This window comes from Ursus maritimus, unplaced genomic scaffold, assembly GCF_017311325.1.
Source record: "Ursus maritimus isolate PB19 unplaced genomic scaffold, ASM1731132v1 scaffold_3, whole genome shotgun sequence".
Taxonomy (NCBI): Eukaryota; Metazoa; Chordata; class Mammalia; order Carnivora; family Ursidae; genus Ursus; species Ursus maritimus.
Genome location: NW_024425563.1, coordinates 68277434 through 68293619, shown reverse-complemented (window position 1 = coordinate 68293619; position 16186 = coordinate 68277434).

The window sequence follows — 16186 nt, the reverse complement described above, 5'->3', positions numbered from 1 at the left end:
TCTCTGCTGCTGGGAGACTTATTTTCAGCTTGTCGCCCTCCCGAGTTTAATTCCGTAGGTCTGACCTTCTCAGACCTTGAGAGGGTGGTTGACTCATCTTTCCTGATTCCTCCTCTTACTTCCTCTGACCTCTAGAGTCAGTTCAGGGAAAGTCCAGGAAAACTTTGTCCAAGTTTCTGATCTCACACATAAGTAATCTGAGACCCGCAGAAGGAAAGAGGGTAACAAATTTGTGCTGGGTCACCATGTAGAGAAAACCAGGTCCCGTGGATTAAGACTCCTGCGCGGAATGAGGCGGTCAATGAAAGGAACTGGGTTTCCCGAGGCACTAAAAAACTTAGTTCCCTGTTAATGGATTGGTTGCATTTCTAGAAATAACCAGGCATGGCTATTAGCTGTTAAGGGGCAAAGGACCCCTAAACTCTCTCCCACGTAGACCTTTTTAATGTACACAAAGAATATGGAAATACTATTTACACATGGTAATGTGCCAATGTAAGTGTTTAAAAGCCTCTTGGCAAGGGTGGGGTGGTACTGGAATCCAGGTTAGTTCCAGAATTTCATTTTATCTCACAGGATTATCGTGAGGATTAAATGAAATAACAGGGGTTTTTTGTTTCTTTTGTTTTGTTTTAATCTGATACACAGTAGGTGCTTAAAAACCACTGGGTGTTTGCGGCTTTGTTGTTGGTGCTGTGTGATAGTGGAATAATCATTCTAGATATTTATGAGAATGCAATCTCTGATAGTTTAAGTGGTCCCTGATAGTCTCCCAATATGAACATTGACTGTGGTAGTGGCATAGAAGTCTGTCTTAAGGTTGCACACGAAAACAATTTTTAATAAAAGTAATTAACCTGGGAAATAAACTTAATCCACGAACGTCTTGAGAGAAGAACAGTCTTCATAAAAATAAAATAAACAACCATTCTTTAAAAACTATGGAATTAAATGAAGATTGCATCAGGGACACGTTTTGCAAATAAACACCAAATGTTCAATAAGAGAAATGATGACAAGTCTTCCCTTTTTAATTTACAATCTGTGACAGTCGCTTCTTTTGTAAAAAGTACACATGTTCTATAAACAAAACGTGGCAGAAAGATCATCTTACTGAAAGAAGGCTTTCTCATATAAATGTACTTTTTAAATTTTTTTAATGTTTATTTTTTAAAGATTTTATTTATTTGAGAGAGAGAGAACACAAGCCGGGTGAGTGTCAGAGGGAGAAGCAGACTCCCTGCTGAGTGGGGAGCCTAATGCCAGGACTCGATCCCCGCACTCCGGAATCATGACCTGAGCTGAAGACAGACAACCAACAACTGAGCCACCCAAGCGCCCCTATAAATGTACTTTTTAAAAACATAATGTTAAGCTTACCTAAACAGATCATTTAGATTACATGTGTACTTGTCCTCTTATAAACCACTTGCCTTACCTGGTAGGGAGATCTGAGAATATAGCTAAAGGGGGGGGGGGGTAATAAAATATAGCAAGAATAGAACTCAAGACAGGCAAAACTGGTTTATATTGAGCTTGTTACCTAAACGTCCAAATACAGGCAGTTGTTTATGGCTACTGTTGCCAGTCTCAAATTATGATGGTAGCAATTGAGAAGATTAGGCATTCAAAAGATGAATTGGAAAAGATGGATTTTAATACACAGAAGAATAATTATTAAACGTGACCACAACTGACATAAAGACTACAGGGAATTCTATTTTATCTTTTATCATTTATTTTTATTATTTCCTTTTTCTTTTTAAGTTAAAATGCCTAACTCTTCTTACTGATTGAAGATGAATAAAATTCATGGAGATAAGTAGCATTTCGAAATTTTTCTCTGTTCTTATAGGAAAATTTCATAGTAAATGGCCAATCTCTGAGAGTTTGAATGACTAAATGACTAAAGAAAGGAGTGATTAAAAACGACCTAAGTATCCCTAGTAGTCGGGGTGCCTGGGTGGCGCAGTCCTTAAGTGTCTGCCTTCGGCTCAGGGCGTGATCCCGGCGTTACGGAATCGAGCCCCACATCAGGCTCCTCCACTGTGAGCCTGCTTCTTCCTCTCCCACTCCCCCTGCTTGTGTTCCCTCTCTCGCTGGCTGTCTCTCTCTGTCACATAAATAAATAAATAAATCTTAAAAAAAAAAAAAAAGTATCCCTAGTAGTCATTACAGAAGCAAGAAAATGACTAGGAAATGTCTGAATTTTGGTACAAAATTTGAAACTTTTTCCCCCCTGTATTCTGCTTCTTGTCCATATGCCCTGCCTCTTCCTGACCAGGGCTAATCCAAAGGACAGTAACACACCAAGCTCTCAAATAAACATTAACAAATTTTCCAATCATTAAGCAAATTTAGTATCTATCAAGCATCATATTTGAACCATAAGAAAATGTAAACCGAAAGGAGATAGCTCTTGATTTGCAAACAGGCTATGGAAAAAAGAAAGTTAGTTTGTAAATTAGTTATTTGGCACTTAAAACACACTTCTCCTGGAGACAGATGATGATAAGGTTCCCAGCCCAGCCCTAGAAAACACATGGTGGTTGTGGCTCCTATGCTGGCCAATCAAAGTCTATGTAGCCCATAGTACAGCTGAAATACTACATCTTTTCAGTGAAAACCAGTAGGAAAAAAAAAATTGTAATCCTTATGATAAAATAAGGCAATATCATTAAAGAAGAAATAGAATTTTAAAAAAAAACTACTTTGGTTATTGTGTTTGAAAAGATAAATATATCGCACATGTCTCTTTTGCTCATATGCACGCTCCATTGTTCCATTAGACTTCATTTACAAAGGGAGAGAGTGATCGAATTTAAAAAAAAAAAAAAGCTACTTTGGTTATTGTGTTTGAAAAGGTATTAGTTTTACTCAAAACTTCTTGGGAGTGCCAAGAAAATTTTCAAGGAGTTTTCAAAGAGCCACATATTTGATCTTCCCTTTCTATAACTCAGGAATATTGCTAGTACTGATGTAATTCTCTCAGCCATAATTAGTAAAAATGAGGCACAGAATTGAAACTGAAAAGTCTTCAGCAGGGCCAGCTGCATGATTTGTGGGGCCCAGTGCCAAAAAAAGTACAACACCCTTCATTCAAAGAGCAGGAAAAAGTGCCATTAAAGGTACTAAAAAAGTAAAGCTTTTTTCTTTTGTCACAATCTGTACAACTTGCCAACTCGTCATTATGGTTTTTTGTTATTTAATGCCCTTCTAATTTAAAAAAATGAAATTTTAAATTATTAGCATGATTTTTACCTTTCATCTTTACATTGTGCGATGACACGGTTTTAAATTCAAACATAAGAGCATTTAACTCATAGGTGAAATCACCAAAATCACACAATTTGGATTTCATAGCTCATATATGATTATGTATTTTGTAGAAGTACTGCACAAAGCTAACTCAACTTTTTTATTCTATGTCTTGATGTGCGCTGTGTCTTGATAGTCTACCAACACATTACCTTCAGCTTACTGATGAGTTAGGAGGGATGGAAAATAAAAGGGATTATGGGTTGCTCTACCTTTTCCTTTCCTTTCATGTTAGCATTGTCCATGTAACTGGCTAATACAAGGAAGTAAGATGAATAAGGAAGAATATAACAGAGTTCCTTGGATAGTTCTCCTTTCCGCAAAAGAAGTGTTGGTTCAAGAAGAACATGAGGCCCTTTGGGGCTGTCAGTACCACACTTACTAAGTCACAGACTTGACACACTTAAATATTCACTTTGAGTTTCTGAACTCCCATACCTTATGGGTCCACTGGAATTCTATATTCATGGGGCATGGCAAATGTTACGTGTGAATGGGGTGGTGAGAAACGATAAATATGTATATTGCACATATCTCTTTTGCTCATATGCATGCTCTATTGTTCCATTAGACTTCATTTACAAAAGGAGAGAGTGAGCGAAAATAGAATATATATCCACAGGAAGAGATTGATCAAGGTGAAATAACTATGCAATGAAATTCACTAGGAAGCAAGAAAATGAAGTACACGTGTAATGCCCCAAGCAAAAAGGAAAAAAAAAAACAACAACAACAGCAAAAGGAAAGAACAAGGCAGGGAAGAGGTCCTAAGTTGCATAGTTCTCCCCAACCACGCACCAAGTTGGTTTCTGTCTGCAGCAAGTGGTTAATGAGCCATAGATGAGTGAAATTCTTGTGACTTGGCATGTACAGGCAGTAGAAAAAATTTCCTCAAGGCAGGCACAATCCCAACAACCTGAGTGATGAGGTGTGATCCCAGAGATGAGGCTCTATTCGCGTTTCACTCCAAGATGTTTCACTCTTCCAGCAACTCTGCTGTGTTACTAAGACCTCATTCTGGGAAATGATTCCTTCCTGAATGTCAGTTAATCAGTAACTTTGTGTTGTTGTTTTTTTCTTTGAATATCTGAACCTACAATAGAGCTAAGTTTCAAAACGGGCACTTTGCATAGGCTGCCCTTTTAATATTCCAATTTTAGAGACATCTTTGACATTTCTAAAACATCATTTTAGATTAAAGACCATAGGTTTAATTTCCATTGCCTAGAAAAGATTGGTGTTGTACATTTTAAAAGGCTCTGCGTTTCCTATATTCAAGACTAATTTAGTCAAGTTGATAGTCATTTTATTTTGATAGCATTTATTCCTCAAGAACTGTATTGAATTATCATACTGATACATTCAAAGTACAAAAAGAAAAATGAAGTACACAGTGTAGTTTTATTTGTGCAGCACTGTTAGACACTTTGACAGACATGTTATTTAATTACTTTGCTTGCTGACTTGTTTTTTCCCAATAGCGCAGATTAGTTATGTATATGTGAGAGATTAAACATTTTCAATAAGTTGTTCAGGGGTAGAAAATGCTATCAGTTGTTATGTAGGAGACAATCACCTAATATTTTTGTTTTGTTGCACTCAATGGCCTCACTACTCTTGATTTCTAAAATTGGGCCAAGACTATGTCACAGATGTACCCAAGTTGTCTTATTTCAGTTTGCCTTAGTTTATTGACACAGAAGTACTCTGTAGCCAGAGCCTAAAACTAAGTTTATCACTTTGTTAGTAACCATAATCCCACAGTTAGCTGAGATGATCAGATGTTTATATCTTCAATATTTGGTTCCTTTCATTCTTACAGACTGAATGTAATAGTTTCAGAGCACTAGGTAACATTAAAGTGATTTGAATCATGAACCAAGAATCACATTGTTTGACACCCACATTCCAGGAGGATCAAGTCTGGTGGTTCCCTTAAAATTTATTTGTGCTTTCAGTAATTTTTTCCCGCAACTGATTTGAGACTTCTTAATTTGCTTTATGGTACTTCTGTATCAACAGATCTCAATTTTGTACATTATATATTGTCACTTGACTTATGCAAAGGTGACACTATAGCACAATGGAGGAAAGGTCATTTTTTTCAATAAATGTCACTTATTCAATTTATATTCATATGATAAAAACAATTATTACTCCTACCTCTTTTTTATCCAAAATCAGTTTGAGATGGATAATAGGCCTAAAATGAAAGGTGAAATAAAACCTTGAGAAAAGTATATGTATCTTTGAGTTATTTTCTCAATATGACGCAAAAAAGCATTAGCCAAAAAAGGAAAATTAGATAACTCATACTACGTTAAAAATAAGAACTCCTTTTCATTAAACAACATCATTAGTAAAGCATAAAGACAAGTCACTAATGGAATATGATATTTGCAAAACATGTATCTGATATGGTACTAATGTGGGGAATACATAAAGAATTCCTGCAAATTAAAAAGGAAAAGAGAGTCAACTCAATTAAAAAATAGGCAAAAAACTGGAAAAGCTCTTCACAAAAGAGGATATCCAAATGGCCAATACATATTTGAAATGTTGCTCAACATCATTTGATATCAGCAATACGCAAATAAAAACCATAGTGAGATAACACTATGCCTCCTTCAAAATGGCTATACATATGCACATACAATGCCAAGTGTTGATAGAGATTTGGATGTGAAGCAACCAGAACTCTCAAATGCTACTGATGAATGTGTAAATTAGTATAACCCCCTTGAATAATGGTTTTACAATGCCTATTAAGCTGAAAATATATACATATGCCCATGAACTGCCACTTCTGTTCCTAGGCATATACTAACAGTAGGTGAACATATGCACAACAAAAGAGTGGTCAGACGTGCACTATGCACAAAACCTACAAACCAGAAACAGTGTAGTTGCCCATCCACAGGAGAAATGGATAAATAAACGATAACAAATGCATACATTAGCACTTTATGGAATATAATTGAAAGCCTTAGACAACATACAACAGCATAGATGAATTTCACAATATAATATCGAATGAAAGAAACTTAGATGGAAACAAGAGCATTTAAAAAAAAATTTTTTAAAGTAATCTCTACACTCAACATGGGGCTTGAACTCACAACCCTGAGATCAGTAGTGGCATGCTTCACCAACTGAGCCAGCCAGATGCCCCAAGAACAAAAGCACTTTTGTCTTAAAAGTTAGAAACCAGTTAAATGACTAGGAGATGGTAAACAAAGCCGATTTTGTTTCTCTGGGTCTATGTGGTGTCTCTTCTCCACATTTTTCATCTACTTTATTCTTCTGAAAATTAGATTTCCATAACTATCCAACATGAAAGTTTTAGCCCTGTGTCTCTGACCCTTTGGTTTGAGCCCTATAATTATGTGTCTCAGGCAGTTTCCCAATCCCAGTTTCCTGGAAGAGAAAATCTGATTGGTCAAAAGTGAGTAAGGTGCCTGTTCCTGATTAGTTCAATCAGCTGATGATGAGTGATGGGATTTCCAGAAGTTTGGGCAGAGAAGATTCTCTAAGAAGTGGTTGCAAGGGTAGGAAAAAAATATTATTTATTAATACATTAAAGCATGTGTGCAACTTGATCATTTGCATAAAAGTTATTGATCTCTGTTCTGAACAATAAATAGATTTCATAGAATAGCTTAGAAAAGTAAAGACTATGGGCTCACTCACATCACTGGGGCCTTTATCACAACCATAAACTGGCCATAAAAGTTAAGGTTTGTTAGTAAGGGCAATGATTTGTATTCCTACCCCAGGTGAGTTTGGCCATCAACCTTCACTGCTGTTTATTTTATTGAATTTCTTTATTGGGGTCAGAAGACCATCTTCTCTGCAGAGGCAAGAAAAAGGCCTTATCTTATTTGAAACACACTGAGTTCTGTCACTTCCTGCGGTAGAGGTGAAATCTCAAGCTATGGATTCCACACAGACTTCTACAGAATGACAGTCTGAATTCCCTCATATCTGTTTAGAACCCATTCATTATTGACAGGGATTCTGAAATCAAATCCAATCCCCACATTTTAATGAAATAGAGGAATTCATTAATTTTAAATTCTTCTATAGCAAGTTTTGTTTTTCTTTTCTATAAGAAGATCATTTCTGTCATTAAAATGGAGTCAAAATTTATACTGTTGGGGAGGAGGAAATTTTCTTCTGTCCAAGATTCTTCTAGCTCAACTAAGAATTACATTTACATGAGAGAGATTAACAGGAGAAAATCAAATTTAACTGTACATAGGGGGAATCCACACAGATGTGAAATTCCAAAGACAGGCAACAAGAGGCTTATATGACATTCCAAGCTAAGGAGAGGTTAGGGGTCTAGGGATACAAATAGGAGGAAGGTCATAGCAGGAAGGTGAGAGGAAATGTTTGGAAAACAAAGGTTACCCTATTATGCAGATAAGTTTCTTAGGTAAAAAGGCAACTCTGTTAATAGCTCTCTTTGTGATATAGGCTCTCCTTTCCAATGTAAATTTAGGCAGTGAGGATGGGGAGGTAAAGAGCTTTTCCTAAATCTGCTGAGTTCTGATGGCTTATAACTCAAAATAATTTTGCTAATGTAATTTAAAATTAATGAAAGGTGGTCTGCCCTTGTTCCCTACAATACTCGTTGCTGGAATAAAGTAAATCTTTGCTTCATTGTTTACCTGCCCATAAAAGCTGCTTATGGCTAGATGGGAGACATTATGAATTTGATTTCTTCAACTGCTAAAGTACTTCCCCCGCCCCCCAAATTCTTTTAAATATGGCCCCAAAGTCAAAAGATAATTTGATCAGTGACTATTAGCAAGGAATTATGTGGAAATAAGAATTCTTACAGAAAGAATTAGAAAATTGATTTCTTAGGAGTAGGGGAGAGAAAATTTGCCACCTCACCCCCAGCCCCCAAACTTGATTAAAGTGTTAATATGGCACTTCTGGGCACTTATCATGGATGCCTAATTCTAGGCTAGCATGAATTTTTATAGCTCAATTAGGAAGCTTTGAAAGAAGAAAAAAATGTTTTTAAATGGTAATGTGTTACATAAATATTCATGCTTATGCACTCCTTTGAAATTTGGATCACTTAGAACTTTATTCCATTAAAGAATAACTTTTTTTTTTTTGTATCCAGGTGCCATCCATTAGAGGAGTGGTGGCCAATGACATCCATCATGCATGGCCATGAGTATTTATATATTGCCTTATCCCTATACTAGAAAGAATAGGAAAAGAGGAGTCAAGAATAGGATTTTCTTCCATATCAGATGACTGGTATCCTTCCTTAGCCCACCTGAAGAAGTTAAGTGGTTTGGTACTCAGATGTAGCATCATCCCCTACTAATATTCTACTGGGTGAAGTTTAATTGATGAAAGAAGGTGCCTGACAGATTCTAATGCTAGTGAAAAAATGGAGTGGCTTGCCAGAGTCTACTGAAACATCTCTTTATCTAGAAGGTGTTCAGACAAGGCTAGTTTAAAATTCTGATCAATGTTCTGTGTGACTTAAGAGTTACTCAAGGGCAGCTCTCAACAGAAGTTGTCAGTCTCTGTTAATATCAGCACTTGTCCTCTCCCCTCCATTCCAAAACCAGGCTAGTGATCTGCATATGTAGATGATGCCACAATTGTAACTCAAGGAACAGATGTGAGAGAATTGAGACAGACAGTGACTAGCCATGTGTCATTTATCTGCAGACACTTCTGAATATCCTATTCCATCACTCTAGCCCTTGCCCCTTTCTTTACTGCCAATAACTTATTTCTTTGGGCATTTCCATTTGCATATGCCTACGTCATCTCAAACTCAATAATTTTGTCTCCGAAATCAGCTTGCCTTCCTGATTTTCTATCCTTAATTAAAGTATAAGACTCAAAATCTCTGGGTCATTTAGACTATTTTCCACTTTGCCCCCAGTATCAATCCAGCTGCTAAGTCCTATTGAAATGTCTTTTTGATTTGCCCTTTTCTTTCCACATGCCCCTTTCTTTCCATTCCCAAAATAACAATATTATTGTAAGTTTCAATACCTTAAATCTTGCTTCTTAAATTCCTTGCTTTTAGGTCCACTCCCCTCAAACACACCAGAACTCTAACCTAGTCTCATCACTATTTAATGTCATTTATGAATTCTCCATGATTTATTGGGGGAATGGATGAATAGTTATGTTTTAGCTTCCCTGAAGTCATCTGGAGATACCCCAAAGGTGGGGGCTGTGTATGATTTTTGCTATTCACACTTTTGAGGAACAATGCAGTAGACATCTGAATCTCTGTAGCACTCTCAATTATTAGTATTTTGTTATTCACATTTATAACTATACCTGTAATTGATTTTGTTTATGCTATGAGATAGGAATCAAGTTGCATTTTTTTTTCTGTATGAATACCCAATTTTCTCATTTTCATTATTGTTGAAAATATTGTTTTTTTTTTCTTTCTGTCCCCTGATCCTTCCTCATAAACTAAGTACCTCTGTGTCTATGGCCTTTTTATAAACTATGTTATTCCACTGGTCTATTCTTATATCCTTTTAAAAATTTTTTCATAGTTTTTATTCTGTATCCTTTCATCAGCAACATACTATCTTATATAGCTTTACAATTCTCAATGTTCAGTAGAACAAGTCTTCCTACCATGTTCTTCTTCTTGAAGAATGTCTTAACTATGCCCCCTTTGCAGGTTTTTTTTTTTTTTAAGCTTTTATTTATTTGAGAGAGAGAGAGAGAGAGAGAGAGGATGAGTGGGGGTGAGGGCCAGAGGGAAAGGGAGAAACAGACTCTCTGCTGAGCAGGGAGCCCGACTCAGGGCTCAATCCCAGGATGCAGGGCTCAATCCTGGGATGCGGGGTCATGACCTGAGCTGAAGGAAGTCGCTTGACCAACTGAGCCACCCAGGCACCCCACCCACTTTGCAGTTTTGTATAAGTTTTAGAAAAAGAACTTGTGTGGTTTTCCTTTAAAAAAACCTCTTGGTATTTTGACTGGGCTTGCATGGCATTAGGAGAGCAATGGTATCTTTATGTTTATGTTAGGTTTCCCCAGTTTCTCACAGTAATGTTTTATAGTCTTCTGTGTAGAAATCTTGCATAGTTTTTGCTAATAGTATTCCTACATATTGATATTTTTGATGTTATTATAAATGGTACCTTTCTTAAGAATTTCATTTCTGTTGCTGTTATATAAAAAGGAAATAAAACTGAATTCTTATAGATTCAAGCAAATTGTCTATAAAAAGTAGACTTTTATTTCTTCATTATAATCCCTGGTCCTATTACCTTTTCTGTTTTTCTTCATTTTACTGACTAAGACTTCCAATACAATATTGAACAGTGGTGAACTTATTTCCAAATTCAAGGTGAAAACTTTCAGCACTTATAACATTAAGTAAATAGATAATTCTCATAAATAGTTTGGCAGATTAAAAAAGTTTATACTCCCAGTTTGCCAAGAAGGTTTTTAAAAAAATCATTAATGTTATAGAATGTTATCTTTTTCTGAACGCACTGAGATGATCAGTTTTTAAAATCTTCTTTAAATGTGGTGAATTAAATTGGTTTCCAAATGTCAAACCAATTCTACATTCTCAGAATAAACTCAATTTGGCCATGATATAGTATTCTTTTTTTATATAGTATTTATCTTGATTTGATAATATCTATTAAAGATTCATGTATCTTTACTTATAGGAGAAATATGCCTTTAATTTTCCTTTCTTGTAATGACTTCTCAGGTTTTAGAATCAAGGTTGTGCCAGCCTCGTTCCTTACATATTTGGAAGAATTAATTGGTGAAGTCATAGGGTTCTGATGATTTTTCACTTATTTTCTTGAAAATATGCATTGCAGTTTCTTAATATATGGGTTTAACATCCGAGTCACCTGTGGGTCTGTTTATATTGTCTTTTATCTCTTTGTTTTAAGTTATTGGCCTTGTTTCTTAGCATCTCTATTAACTCTTAGTTGAATTGTAGAGTGTATGTAATGCTACTTCATAAAATCTGAAATGTTTTTCTTAAAACAAAAGCAAAAACAAAAAACAAGTTCAGCATTTTCTATCTCAGTATATAGTATGTTGCATTTTCTGGTTTGTTCAATGCTTTTAAAATACAAAATGAGCCCTGTTTTGAAATATACATGAAATACACATGGGCCTGAAGCATAAAGATTTAAGCAAACAGACAAGAGTCGCAGTAAAAATTAAAATAGAGCAAGTTAGTGTAAAGGCAGAGCATATCTGTTATATATTTGAAAAGTACAATACTCATAAAATTGAAATTTCTACAGGTAAAATGAAACTATTCTGGAATTGATCCACCACAAGACTCTGAACTTGTTCTATTATAAAGAAATTGGAGGGGAACTAGCAAACTACACCTAAACTTTTAAAAATCTAAATGCAACAGAAATCCAGAGCTTAAAAGTATATTTATTTTCTCTACTTTATATACTTTATAGTGAATCTAACATAACTCTTAGGAACTAATGATAAAATATTTCATAGCTACAAAATAAAAGCCACTTTCATGAATACTGGGCCAAGGGCAGGCAGTCCCAAAATGTGCCACTTTAGCATACTGATTATTTTAAATAAAAATTACAGGGGCATCTGAGTGGCTCAGTAGGTTGAGCAGCAGACTCCTGATTTCAGCTCAAGTCATGATCTCAGGGTCCTGGGATCTAGCCCCGTGTCAGGCTCCACGCTCAGCAGAAAGCTGGTCACAGGGCTCCATCCCAGGATCCTGAGATCATGACGTGATCTGAGCCACCACATTCCAATAAATAAATCATAAAAAAAGGAGTTACATAAAAGACTACCTGTGCAGGAAGGACACTCATACCCTCCTCTGTTGGCCTGAAAGCAGAAAATAGATCTCTCCTCTGAAAGGTGCCCTCCTTGAAACAGGAGGTAAAGAGACATCCTTATCACCAGAAATAGGTGAGAAGCCCGTATAAACAACCCTGGTTACTTCTTACTAATTTACTACCCCAGTCCAGATCTGTTTAATATTCTTACTAATTGAAACTTGCCAAGTTGAGTTTTCTTTGTCCTGTCAATTCCTCACAGATTAATTGTCTCCTTACCTACAAAGTATGAAACTGTCTGCCTTGGTAACTTCTTTAGGTCTCAATTTTATAACTGGGTCTCTGCGCACATGTAATAAGACTTTGATATTTTTCTTCTGTTAATTTTTCTTTTGTCTCATGTAAATTTGATTTTTTTGTCCAGCTAGGAGACCTTGAAGGGTAGGAAAGAATTTTCCCTTCCCTTTGATATCCTTAAAGTAAAAGTATAGAACAAAAGTAGTTGTTTTCTCCCCACGTGCCCTATAGGATTTAGTCCACTTTTGTAAAACATATTGTTCATGTTTATGTAAGTTCCCAGCTATTTTAAGCTGTGTGTGTGTGTGTGTGTGTGTGTGTGTGTGTGTGTGTGTGTGTGTGTGTGTGTGTGTGTGTGTGTGTGTGTGTGTGTGTCAGGGGAGGCAGGATTCTATTTCAGACCCAAGCACTTGTTTTGATGGCAGTAATGAACCTAATTTTTAACTTGGATCCTTACTTTCTGTCCACACACACATATGCAGTTATAATATGCTGTACACAAGCTGAAATACAATAGGATGGCAATATAACAGTAGGAAAGGTTTCTGCTCTTTTTGCTTCACCCTCCATTTCTAGAATCTCACATTATATTCCTTAAAAACCCATTTTGCATGAGAAATAAAGTGTATTTACTAAAATATAGTTAGAAATTATTTCCCACTCCAAAACACCTTTAACACAAAGGCTGATTCTCTTCTTATTTGTTAGAAGCATAAAACATTTAGTTTCTATTGCTTTTTTCTCCTTTAGATTTTTCCTTAAAAAAAAGTTAAAGGGAAGGTATTTGCACAAAGTAACAAAATGAGGTTTTTTTTTTTAATTAAAAATGTGATTTAAAAACAAACAAGCACATTCAGTGTTCATGAAGAGAGCAAGTATGGAGCATATATAGTTGACAGTAGAATGAATTTTTGCCTCCAGTTATACAGTCACATTAAAATAAAGGAATGGAACTACATTTTCATATTGAACACATAAACCAATTGCTCATTCTACAATTTGTTTTTAAATGGCAATAATAAATTCTACAGTTGTAAAAAGTCCAATTTGTAACCAAAGCCAGGTCAAACATGAACACCCCTATTTCAGAATTATAGGATTTCCATGGTCCACAAAAGATAAAAAGAAAGAAAGAAAAATATTTTTCTATCATTCAGCAGAGGCTTCTTAACCTATGGTAGTACAAGCAAATCATATTCTCTGGAAAAAACAATTAATTAATTAAAACAACCTCATGACCCTAAGGCAGTTAGCCAGCATTCTTTCAGTGTTCTAAGTAAAACCCAAAGGTGAAGGAAAAAGAGGGGAAAATATTGAATCATTCTGGGTTTCCTGTAACTAGTTTATCGCTCTAGTCATAACTGATACAGAGAGCTTTTAAGTGGAATTGCCAGATATAATTTTTTTCAAGAGATTCAGTTCTATTCTAGTAGGTAGTTATATCCAGTTGACCTATTCTAGTTTTCTTCTGCCCTTCATCCTACAGCATAGCCCCTTCAGGCTCTCGTTCCTCCTGGGCCTTGGCCATTCCTCTTTGGTGAATTCAAAATTATATCTTCCTGGCACCACTTAATCACTGTGTTCTCTGCTTAAAGGTTTAGCCCTTTAGAAGCTGCTTTCTGCGTGGTTTCTCAGAGCCTCTCACCACACTTGAACTGGTTAGGGCCAGCAAATGCATTGAGGGCATATTGGATACCGAGGACTAGACTCACTTCTCTGCAGGTCCCTTTTTTCTAGGCTCTTGGTCCTTCAAGTCCTGGTTGTCTTGGAAGCTCTGAACTCCAATTTCTGTCTCCAATGAGAAGATTGTTGCAAGTTCTAGGCTATCAATTTCTGCTCAGTCTCCATGGTGCCAGGCAGTGAATCAGAAAATAATTTGCAAGAAGAAACAATGATTCATTTACCCTTTATAAACCTAAAAAAAAAAAACCAAAAAAAAACCAACCCCTGCTTGCCAAAACATCTCAATTAAGTTATATCATAGATTGTACCTGTCTTCTTTTTTTTTTTTTTAAGATTTTATTTATTTATCAGGGAGAGACAGCCAGCAAGAGAGAGAACACAAGCAGGGGGAGTGGGAGAGGAAGAAGCAGGCTCCTAGTGGAGGAGCCTGATGTGGGGCTCGATCCCAGAGCATTGGGATCACGCCCTGAACCGAAGGTAGATGCTTAACGACTGTGCCACCCAGGTGCCCCTGTACCTCTCTTCTAAATCTTGTTGATCCTCTCTATAATATGCTGCTGTAGATGGGAAGTAACAGCCCAACCAAGGACTAAATTTCCCCATCCCACTTGGCACTAAGTGTAGCCAATGAAATGTGAGTGAAGTAAAGTATGCTAACTTCTGGGTTAAAAAATTATAAACTGAAAATATATAATATGCCAAATATATAAATACATTATTATAATCTGGCATAAGTTTTAAAATTCAATAACTAAGAGAAGTATTTAAATGCTACAGTAAAGGCCAATTCTCTAAAGAAGGTATTATTAAGTTTACAATAATGTTCAAATCAATTACAGGTGTTCAAACTAACTACGATGTTAATACCATGTATTAACAACAGGGTAGGGCATATAGCCTATGAGCTTAGCCAAAAAAAATTTTGAATCAAAGTGTCTAGTGCTGACTGATGAGAGACATGCACAGTCAATAAAAATGTAAATCAATAAAACCTGTTAGCTGTTTGTCAATATTTAGCAAATTTTTAAATGATTATATACTTTTAAATGATTATATACTTCAGAAATAACACCAATGCTTTCCCCAAGAAGAAAATGAGTGTAAAAGCATGTATGCATCATAATGTTCATCGTTATTAAAAACTACCTAAAGAAAAAGAACTTCAGTGAGATAACCATTATATAAATTGTGTAATATCATAAAATTACATATATGACATATTTTGAGTATTATTCTTTTTATGAAAATTATTTATTCAAATGTAAATACATACATTTAGTTTATATGTACTTGTGTGCGTGCATATGTGTGCGTGTGCACACACATGGGTGTTTAGAGAGACAGAACAGAATCTGCAAAGATATTTACCAAAATGGGAACAGTGATTATCAGTTATGATGGTATTCCTGCTTTCGTGTGTATCACACAGAGCAGTTTTATAGCCCTAAAAATCTTATGCTTTTTGAAGTCAGATAACTATTTTTTTTTAAAAAAGATTTTATTTATTGGAGAGAGAGAGCATGCAGGAAAAAGAGAGCACAGTGGGAGAAACAGACTTCCAATTGAGCAGAAAGCCCAAGCCCGATACTGGACTTGATTCCAGGACCCTGGAATCGTGACCTGAGCAGAAGGTAGATGCTTAACCAACTGAGCCACCCAGGCACCCTGAAGTCAGATAACTCTGGTTAAAGCCACAGTCTCCTTTTCCCTCCAAAAATGGCCGTGCAACATGGACCTACATGGATAAATTTGCAGGTAATGTCAGGAGTTTCAAGCTCTGCCTAAGAGCCCCTACTCTGGCACAAAGAATTGCATTTAGATTCAGAGCAGTAGTCCCTTTGAGGTTCTTCCGATGGGCGAAATAGACTAATTATCTTATGTACTAATGATCTTCCTGAGTGTCTCTGAGGACATTTTAGATATGAGAAAGAAAATAACATTTTTGCATTGCAATATCTGCATTACAAGTAATGTTGGCTGGTAATGATAACTTATTCTTTCTGAATTATCATATCAAATAGATAAAAACTGGTTTGCCTGAGTAAAAAAGATAACATGGAAAACTTTCCTTCTCTTAC